The sequence below is a fragment of the Canis lupus genome, chromosome 19 (genome assembly GCF_048164855.1).
Source record: "Canis lupus baileyi chromosome 19, mCanLup2.hap1, whole genome shotgun sequence".
Taxonomy (NCBI): Eukaryota; Metazoa; Chordata; class Mammalia; order Carnivora; family Canidae; genus Canis; species Canis lupus.
Window position 1 is genome coordinate 8,856,471 of NC_132856.1, and position 10,514 is coordinate 8,866,984.

At 42.6% G+C, this 10,514-nt stretch overlaps 1 long non-coding RNA gene across 1 annotated transcript; it reads right to left on the minus strand.

Annotated features, from left to right (window-relative positions):
• Positions 1–9,664, minus strand: LOC140611259 (uncharacterized). The gene is made up of 3 exons (XR_012012537.1): positions 9,385–9,664; positions 8,693–8,755; positions 1–1,044 (listed from the first exon to the last, which is right to left on the minus strand). It is a non-coding gene; the product is annotated as an uncharacterized lncRNA (long non-coding RNA).
• Between the last annotated feature and the right edge of the window lie 850 nt (positions 9,665–10,514).

The following is a 10,514-nucleotide window of genomic DNA, read 5'->3' on the forward strand; positions in this document are numbered from 1 at the left end:
GGCAATTTGTTTTTTTTCCATATTACAAAGTCATGAGCAACCCCAAAGGCATACCAACTATTAGCATAAATGCTAGTCATTTCACCCTTGGCTAGGGTAAGTAGGGCATATAATTCTGTTTGTTGGGCTGAACTTGCCACAAAGTAAAGGTACTGTCTTGATGACTTCAAAAGGAGCCGCAATAATAAACTAGCACAGTATTTATCATTTTCATCCTTTTTATAGGAACCATCAGTAAACCATGAAAATCTGCATTAATTAGAGGAGTTTCCTGTGAATTGCCACAGGGATTAGAAAGGTAACCTGTCAGCATTAAGCAGTCATGAGGGGTTTCATTTGAATCCAAAAGTAGTCTTTGTTTTGAGATCAGATTCCCTACGTATAGAGCCTAAGTTTGATAAACTGAAATTTTTCTTTGGAAACTTGATGTCCCTTTAAAGCCAAGAGTTTTGACAACTGGGTGTGGTTGGTTCAGCAAGGGAAGAAGAGAAGCAAATCATCTACGTATTATAACAAAGTAGAACCTGCTGTTCATCCAAATTAGTCTATAAGGTTTGTGAAAAGTAAAGACTGAAACACTGGCATTACTGTCTAGGTGTATTTCTGTTCTTCCCAAGTGAAAGTAAGAAGATTTTGGCTATCCTTATCACCTAGAATACTAAAATTGCACTGCACCGATTAATTACAGTGAAAATGCTTTCAGTGGGAATAGGATGTTAGTGGCATATGGGGGCTAGGAACACAGTGCCAAGGGATAAGGATGGTATTTATTGCTCAGAGGTCCTGGCAAAACCTCCATCCTCAGCCACTGGGTTTTCTCACAGGTAAAATAGGGGTATTACAGGGACTAGTGCAGGGGATAATGAGGCCCTGAGCCTTGTAATCTTTTTTGTGGGCTTCATGCCTTGAAGGCTTCTTCATTTGTTGGGTACTGATTAATTATGAGAAGAGACTTTTGAGGGATCTATTGGAATCTTGATGGAGAAGGTGTAGTGTGGATTCTGCTCGCATCATTGAGGATCTTGCCCGTAAAGAGACTGGTAGCTGATCCAAAAAGAACAAATAGAAAAATGTCAAAGGGTCATTTAATTCCCCCCATTAGCTATTTTGATTACTGCTGTCAAATTCTAGAATTGTTACCTCCTTTTGGAAGAAAAAAATTCTGGCATACTCCTTTTCTAAGAAATCTCAGTCCAATAAATGGCTAGGGGCAGAGGAATTGAGGAGAAAAGGATGCGTGTCTCTCAAAGGGCTTAGGGAATAGGTTCAGAGACAGGAACCTGTTGAGGTCTAGGAGTTGAGCCACTATTTGAGCTGTTTTAGCACTCTGAGGCAGAGGCTGCTTTATAGCAGAGGGTTGAGCGCCAAGAGTGTAGCTCTGCTGTCAACAGGGACAGAATGTCCTTCCAATCTGGAGAGTGGTTTCTCCAAGCCTATTGGGAAGAGCCCCTGTAGTTTCTCATACCCTCCTTAATGGGAATTAGGAGGGCATTGCAAATACTGACTAGAAGGCTGAAAGTACCTGGAACACATAACATTTCTAACAATCCTTTTTCCAGTGACTTGGCCTTTTGCAAAACAAGAAACTAGGGTTTTTTTGGGTTGGTTTGAGGAGTCTTCATTTGCTGGAATTGAAAGTTGAGAATTGTAGTGGTTTTTCTCTTAGAAAGAAAAAGTGACTCATTTAGGATGAGTCTTTGAGCTGGCCTGCTATCTTAACTAAATCTGGAGAGGGCAGTTTCCCATTCGATGCTGGCCCTTTGACCTAAAAGAGAAAGATCCCAGTTCAACCTGTTAATAAGCATAGCGTCACATGCCACCTGGGTGGATTCAACATCTAAAGGAAGACCAGAACGTTCTTAAAAGACAATTTGGAATTGATTGTACTAGTTATGAACAGGTTCATCAGGCTCTTGTGCACAAGCTGGAATTTTGTTCCAATCAGCAGGCTTGGGAAAAGCTACTGCAATTTTGCGGTGGAGATTTCTTGAGAGTGTTCTAGCATCTTGCCAAAAGTTAGTGGTTTCTCTGAATTCCCTTCAGGAGGTTCCCTTCCAGCTTGTTTCATCCAATGTCTGGCCAATGTGAAGCCTGGCCCTCACCCACAAGCATGTGAACTCACTGATATAAATCTAAGAAACCTAGAGGGTAAGTTGGAATGACTACACTTAATTTTCTGGCAAACCTAAGGGAGTCCTCAGTCACTTTAGGAAACTCCTTAACTATGGCTTGCAATATGAGAAGGAAGACCAGGGAAGATAAAAAAAAAACTGGGGCTTTACTTAGGGCCTCAGAAGACTTAACTTTAAAAAGGCAGACTTTAATCAATTCAGGAGAGCAGGGTGTGGGGAGAGAGTGGAAGAAAAAGGGAATTTTGGCAGGGAGAAGAGAGGTGGGACCAGAGCACAAGGTGGCTGCAGATTATGAAGACAGGGAAGAACAAAAGGGGCCTAAGAAGCTATTTTGATTCCCTCTCATTTTTTTGTTTGCCTCAATTAACTTAGAGTATTTTGCAAGGAGGCAAACTTAGAATCCTGAAAACATCTGGAAGCCTCGAGGTCCCATTTAAAATGGCCATCCCCTTTGGCTTCTTGTCAGTTGGTTTTGGAGCAGTGGCTGTCTAACTTAATTTTGAGTAAAACAAATTTGGAAAGATATCAATTCCCCATAATGGGCATTGGTGTTCTAAATTACTTTATTTTTAAATTTTTTTAAATTATTTTTTTATTGGAGTTCAATTTGCCAACATATAGCATATCACCCAGTCCTCATCCTGTTAAGTGCCCCCCTCAGTGCCTGTCACCCAGTCACCCCATCCCCCCACCCACCTCCCTTTCCACCATCCCTTATTCCTTTCCCAGAGTTAGGTGTCTCTCATGTTCTGTCTCCCTCTCTGATATTTCCCATTCATTTTCTCTCCTTTCCCCTTTATTCCCTTTTACTATCTTTTATATTCCCCAAATGAATGAGACCATATAATGTTTGTTCTTCTCCGTTTGACTTATTTCACTTGGCATAATACCCTCCAGTTCCATCCACGTTGAAGCAATTGGTGGGTATTTGTCATTTCTAATGGGTGAGTAATATTCCATTGTATACATAAACCACATCTTCTTTATCCATTCATCTTTCGATGGGCACCGAGGCTCCTTCCACAGTTTGGCTACTGTGGACATTGCTGCTATAAACATTGGGGTGCAGATGTCCTGCCGTTTCACTGTATCTGTATCTTTGGGGTAAATCCCCAGCAGTGCAATTGCTGGGTCCTAGGGTAGCTCTATTTTCAACTCTTTGAGGAACCTCCACATAGTTTTCCAGAGTGGCTGCACCAGTTCACATTCCCACCAACAGTGCAAGAGGGTTCCCCTTTCTCCACATCCTCCCCAACATGTGTTGTTTCCTGTCTTGTTGATTTTCCCCATTCTCACTGGTGTGAGGTGGTATCTCATTGTGGTTTTGAGGTATTTCCCTGATGGCAAGTGATGCAGAGCATTTTCTCATGTGCTTGTTGGCCATGTCTGTGTCTTCCTCTGTGAGATTTCTGTTCACGTCTTTTGCCCATTTCATGATTGGATTGTTTGTTTCTTTGCTGTTGAGTTTAAAAAGTTCTTTATAGATCTTGGACACTAGCCCTTTATCTGATACGTCATTTGCAAATATCTTCCCCCATTCTGTAGGTTGTCTTTTGGTTTTGTTGACTGTATCCTTTGCTGTGCAAAAGCTTCTTATCTTGATGAAGTCCCAATAGTTCATTTTTGCTTTTGTTTCTTTTGCCTTCGTGGATGTATCTTGCAAGAAGTTACTGTGGCCAAGTTCAAAAAGGGTGTTGCCTGTGTTCTCCTCTAGGATTTTGATGGATTCTTGTCTCACATTTAGATCTTTCATCCATTTTGAGTTTATCTTTGTGTCTGGTGTAAAAGAATGATCTAGTTTCATTCTTCTGCATGTGGCTGTCCAATTTTCCCAGCAGCATTTACTGGAGAGACTGTCTTTTTTCCAGTGGATAGTCTTTCCTGCTTTGTCAAATATTACTTGACCAAAGAGTTGAGGGGCCATTTCTGGATTCTCTATTCTGTTCCATTGATCTATGTGTCTGTTTTTGTGCCAGTACCACACTGTCTTGATGATCACAGCTTTGTAGTACAACCTGAAATCTGGCATTGTGATGCCCCCAGTTCTGGTTTTCTTTTTTAATATTCCCCTGGCTATTCGGGGTCTTTTCTGATTCCATACAAATCTTAAGATGATTTGTTCCAACTCTCTGAAGAAAGTCCACGGTATTTTGATAAGGATTGCATTAAATGTGTAAATTGTCCTGGGTAGCATTGACATTTTCACAATATTAATTCTTCCAATCCATGAGCATGGAATATTTTTCCATCTCTTTGACTTCCTCAATTTCTTTCAGAAGTGTTCTGTAGTTTTAGGGTATAGATCCTTTACCTCTTTGGTTAGCTTTATTCCTAGGTATCTTATGCTTTTGGGTGCAGTTGTGATTGGGATTGACTCCTTAATTTCTCTTTCTTCAGTCTCATTGTTAGTGTATAGAAATGACATTGATTTCTGGGCACTGATTTTGCATCCTACCACACTGCCGAATCACTGTATGAGTTCTATCAATCTTGGGTGGAGTCTTTTGGATTTCCTATGTACAGTATCATGTCATCTGCAAAGAGGGAGAGTTTGACTTCTTCTTTGCCAATTTGAATACCTTTTATTTCTTTTTGTTGCCTGATTGCTGAGGCTAGGACTTCTAGTACTATGTTGAATAGCAGTGGTGAGAGTGGACATCCCTGTCGCCCTGTCGTGTTCCTGATCTTAGGGGAAAGGCTCCCAGTGTTTCCCATTGAGAATGATATTTGCTATGGGCTTTTCGTAGATGGCTTTTAAGATGCTGAGGAATGTTCCCTCTATCCCTATACTCTGAAGAGTTTTGATCAGGAATGATGCTGTATTTTGTCAAATGCTTTCTCTGTATCTATTGAGAGGATCATATGATTCTTGTTTTTTCTCTTGTTGATATGATCTATCACATTGATTGCTTTATGACTGTTGAACCAGCCTTGCATCCTGGGGATAAATCCCACTTGGTCTTGGTGAATAATCTTCTTAATATACTGTTGGATCCTATTGGCTAGTATCTTGTTGAGAATTTTTGCATCTGTGCTCATCAGGGATGTTGGTCTAGAATTCTCCTTTTTGGTGGGGTCTTTGTCTGGTTTTGGAATTAAGGTGATGCTGGTCTCATAGAACGAGTTTGGAAGTATTCCATCTCTTTCTATCTTTTGGAACAGCTTTAGTAGAATAGGTATTATTTCTTCTATAAACATTTGATAGAATTCCCCTGGGAAGCCATCTGGCCCTGGACTTTTGTGTCTTGGGAGGTTTTTGATGACTGATTCAATTTCCTCTCTGGTTATCAGCCTGTTCAGGTTTTCTATTTCTTCCTGTTCCAGTTTTGGTAGTTTATGGTTTTCCAGAAATGCGTCCATTTCTTCTAGATTGCCTAATTTATTGGCATATAGCTGCTCATAAGAAGTTTTTAAAATCGTTTGTATTTCCTTGGTATTGGTGGTGATTTCTCCTTTTTTATTTGTGATTTTATTAATTTGAGTCTTTTTTGTTTTTAATAAGGCTGGCTAATGGCTTATCTATCTTATTGATTCTTATTAAACAGAACCAACTCTTGGTTTTGTTGATCTGTTCCACAGTTCTTCTGGTCTCTATTTCATTGAGTTCTGCTTGAATCTTTATTAACTCTCTTCTTCTGCTGGGTGTAGTTTTTATTTGCTGTTCTTTCTCCAGTTCCTTTAGGTGCAAGGTTAGCTTTTGTATTTGAGTTCTTTCCAGTTTGTTGAGGGATGCTTGTATTGAGATGTATTTCCCTCTCAGGACTGCTTTTGCTGTGTCCCAAAGATTTTGAACTGTTGTATCTTCATTCTCATTAGTTTCTATGAATCTTTTAAATTCTTCTCTAATTTCCTGGTTGGCCCTTCCATCTTGTAGCAGGATGGTCTTTAACCTCTACGTGTTTGAATTTCTTCCAAATTTCTTCTTGTGATTGAGTTCTAGTTTCAAAGCATTATAGTCTGAAAATATACAGGGGACAATCCCAATCTTTTGGTATCGGTTAAGACCTGATTTGTGACCCAGTATGTGGTCTATTCTGGAGACTGTTCAATGTGCACTTGAGAAGAATGTGTATTCAGTTGCATTTGGATATAAAGTTCTGTAAATATCTGTGAAATCCGTCTGGTGCAGTGTATCATTTAAAGCTCTGGTTTCTTTGGAGATGTTGTGCTTAAAAGATCTGTCATTTACAGAAAGTCTCCCAGTATTAGTGTATTATTATCTAAGTATGTTTTAACTTTGGTTATTAATTGATATACTTGGCAGCTCCCACATTTGGGGCATAAATATTGATGATTGTTAGGTCCTCTTGTTGGATAGATCCTTTAAGTATGATATAGTGTCCCTCTTCATCTCTTACTAGGTCTTTGGTATAAACTTTAATTTAGCTGATATGAGGATTGCCACCCCTGCTTTCTTTTGAGGACCATTTGAGTGGTAAATGGTTCTCCAACCTGTTATTTTCAGGCTGTAGTGTCCTTAGGTCTAAAATGAGTCTCTTGTAGACAGCAAATAGATGGGTCTTGCTTTTTTGTCCAGTCTGAAACCCTGCACCTTTTGATGGGATCATTAAACGCATTCATGTTCAGAGTTACTATTGAAAGATATGAATTTAGTGTCATCATACCACCTATTCAGTCCCTGTTTTTGTGGATTGTTTCTTTGGGCTTCCTCTTTCTTTTACAGAGTCCCCGTTAATATTTCTTGTAGAGCTGGTTTGGTGGTCACATATTCTTTCAGTTTCTGCCTATCTTGGAAGCTCTTTATCTCTCCTTCTATTCTGAATGAGAGCCTTGCTGGATAGAGTATCTTGGCTGCATGTACTTCTCATTTAGGACCCTGAATATATCCTTCCAGCCCTTTCTGGCATGCCAGGTCTCTGTGGAGAGGTCTGCTGTTAATCTAGTATTTCTCCCCATATAAGTTAGGGATCTCTGTCTCTTGCTGCTTTAAAGATCTCCTCTTTATCTTTGGATTTGCAAGTTTCACTATTAAATGTTGAGGTGTTGAATGGTTTTTATTGATTTTGGGGGGGGGGAATCTCTCTATCTCCTGGATCTGAATGCCTGTTTCCCTCCCCAAGTTTGGGAAATTCTCAGCTATGATTTGTTCAAATATACTTTCTGGTCCTCTGTCCCTTTTGGCACCCTCTGGAACCCCAATTGAACATATATTTTTCCTTCTGAGGCTGTCATTTATTTCCCTTAACCTTTCCTCATGATCTTTTAATTGTTTTTCTCTTTTGTCCTCAGCTTCCTTCCTTGCCATCAACTTGTCTTCTAAGTAACTCACTCATTCTTCTACCTCATTAACCCTCATCGTTAGGACCTCCAGTTTGGGTTGCATCTCATTTAATTGATTTTTAATTTTGGCCTGATTAGATCTAAATTCTGTAGTCATGAAGTCTCTTGAATCCTTTATGCTTTTTTTTCCAGAGCCACCAGTAGCTTCTGAATTGGCTTTCTGACACCGAATTGTAATCCAAATTCTGTAACTCTGTGGGAGAGAGTACTATTTCTGATTCTTTCTTTAGTGGGGAGTTCTTCTTTCTAGTCATTTTGCTCAGTGCAGAGTGGCTAAAAACAAGTTGTACTGGAAAAAAGGAAGGAAAAAAAGGAGGAAAAGGGAAAACAAAGAACAAAACAAAGACAAACAAAACAAGACCAAAACAAAACAAAACAAAAAACAAGGAGGGATATCCTCTGGTTCTATATAGTGTAAATCCCTCAACTTCCCCAGGAGCTCTCTAGCGCTGCTCAGCCAAGAACTTGCTCTTCCCCTGTCCTTCCAGCTGGTCTTCTGGAGGAGGGGCCTGCTGTGCTGATTTTCAGGTGTGTGCACCTGCGGGAGCTGCCCCGCCCCTGCCAGGTGCACGGCTCAGTGGGAGCCATTTATCCTGTGAGGCCCCTGCTCCCTGGTGGCCCCGCTCAGTCCCAGGCACAAGGTGACACCAGGAGGAGCAACAAAAGTGGCGGCGGCCGGCTCCCCAGCTCTGGTGTCAGCTCCCGCAGTAACTACCGCAGTCTCCCAGTCCGCAGGGACCTGGATGCTCCAGGGGCAGGGGGCGCTGACCTGCACAGCTCAGGGTCACCTGGTAGCAGGAGCATCCTCGCTGTCCTGGGCCCTCCCGACCTCCTCCTGTCCCGGGGGGAGCACAGGATCCTGGGCTGTGTCCCCCAGCGCCCTGGGCTCTGGGGCCTGCACCGCTGGGATCGCGCTCCTGGGGCGCCCGGCCTCCTCTGTGCGGAGCTGCCGCCTGAGTGCTCCCGGGGCCTGCTGGGCTTGCACTCCAGCCCTTTAGGGAGCTCAGCCCGTGGGGTGTGGCATGCTCTCCCCCGGCACCCTTTCTCTGTTAGTGACCCTGGGAACCTGGGGGCTCCACTGCCCCTCCTGGGACCCTGCCCGAGTTCCCTGTGAGCACCTTTCCATACAGAAAGATTGGTAAAGTTCCCGCTTCTCCGGGACTGGGCTTTCCTGTCCTGGAGGCTCTCGCTGCCTGGCCTTAGCAGCAACCCCCCTGCCATGCTTTTATATTTATTTTATTTTTTTTCCATCTTCCTACCTTGATAGAAGCATGAACTCTTCTCACTGTAGCATTCCAGCTGTTCTCTCTTTAAATCTCAGGCTGAATTCGTAGGTTTTCAGGATGATTTGAAAGTTATTTAGGTAAGTTGGTGGGGACTGGTGACTTGCGGACCCTGTTCCTCTGCCATCTTGCCCCGCCCCTCTATTTTTTATTTTTTAAAGATTTATTTGACAGAGAGAGCATGCACAAATGCAGCAGGAGCTGCAGGGAGAGGGAGAAGCAGGCTCCTGCTGAGCAAGAATCCCAATAAGGGACTCAGTCACAGGACCTTGGGATCACAATCTGGGCCAAATGTAGATCCTTAACTGACTAGGCCACCCAGGCACCCTCTAAATGACTTTCTGTTCAGTCCTTTTAGTTATAAATGCACATACGGAGGGACCATAGTTTTTAAGTGTAAAACCAGGGTCCCAGAAAGGGGGCTGCGGCACCACCCTGCAAACATTTTGATGACAGAGATCCCATTCCTTCAAGGCTTCTCTCTACAGTAAAGAGAAGAAATTTCTAACCAGCACAGTTTCAACAGGAACAGTCTGATTCTGAAAAGGAGTCAGACTGAAGGGCAACCCAGTACTCTCAGAGAAAAAAAGACCAAGACCTTAAACCCTTCATAAAGCCCACAGAGCTCAAACACAAAAGATAGGCTTGAGACGCAGGAGAAAATTTACCCTCAGACTCCAGGGTGGGCAAGAAAGCAGTGAATTCGACTGGCTCCGTGGGTACCAGCCCCTGTTCGCTCAGCAGCATAGAGTGTTGTTGGGGTCTTCTCTGGATCCTACTTCTGGTCACCCACTAATGTTAATCTTAAAAATAAAACTACCAGTTATTTTGCCAGCAAAGAAAAAAAAAGGTTTGTCTGGAAATCACAGAGAACTGAGACCTTGCAGGAGCAAGACCCAGCAAAACCACAGGTAGCCCACGGAATAGAGAGTAAGGTTCCTTTATAAGGGAAAGGGGGGGAGGCTGGAGCGCTGTTATAAGCAAAACATCTATTGGTATAAACTGGGCCCTGGAAGTATCGTGGCTTTTCATTGGCTGAGTCATGACTGCCTCTCATTGGCTGCAACTGTTGCCATGGGAGGAGAAAAGCCTTTCTTCCTCCTGCTGGGATAGTAAAATAGCATCCACCTGCTTGGTCCCTCTTTTCCTGTTGGGTCTGCAATTGACAAGGAGTGGTAGGATGTGAGAGCGCCTCTTGCTGGCCTCCCCACTCCTTAAAAAAAACTTTTTTTTAAAAAACGCTTTTATTTATTTATTCATGAGAGACACACAGAGAGAGGCAGAGTCATAGGCAGAGGGAGAAGCAGGCTCCTCCCTGCAGGGAGCCACATGTGGGATTCAATCCTAGGACCCCGGGATCACAATCTGAGCCAAAGGCCGACACTCAACCACTGAGCCACCCAGGTACCTCTCCCCACTCCATTCTAAGTGAGATTTCCTTTCATTAATTTCAGTAGGTGGAGGGGTGACTCTAAAAAGCCCTTTGGTGACCAAAGAAGAGGGATCTCATGCACAGTTATCTCTAATGAAATTCAGGAAGTCTAAGGTATTTTCCACACTTAACCTGCTCTCTCCCAGCCATCTTATTCACTGGGCAAATGGCTTCTGGCCAGGGGCCAGCACAGGCCTTCAAATAGGTGATAGAGCTACATCTAGTCCCCTTCCAACTGACAGTGATGGAGTAATGGTCTGGAAGTTAGATCTCATTCCAGGGTCACTGACTCTTTGGGCCATTATTGTAAAAAAGAACGAATGTAAAAATATAAAAATAAAAATAAAATAAAATAAAAATAAAAAA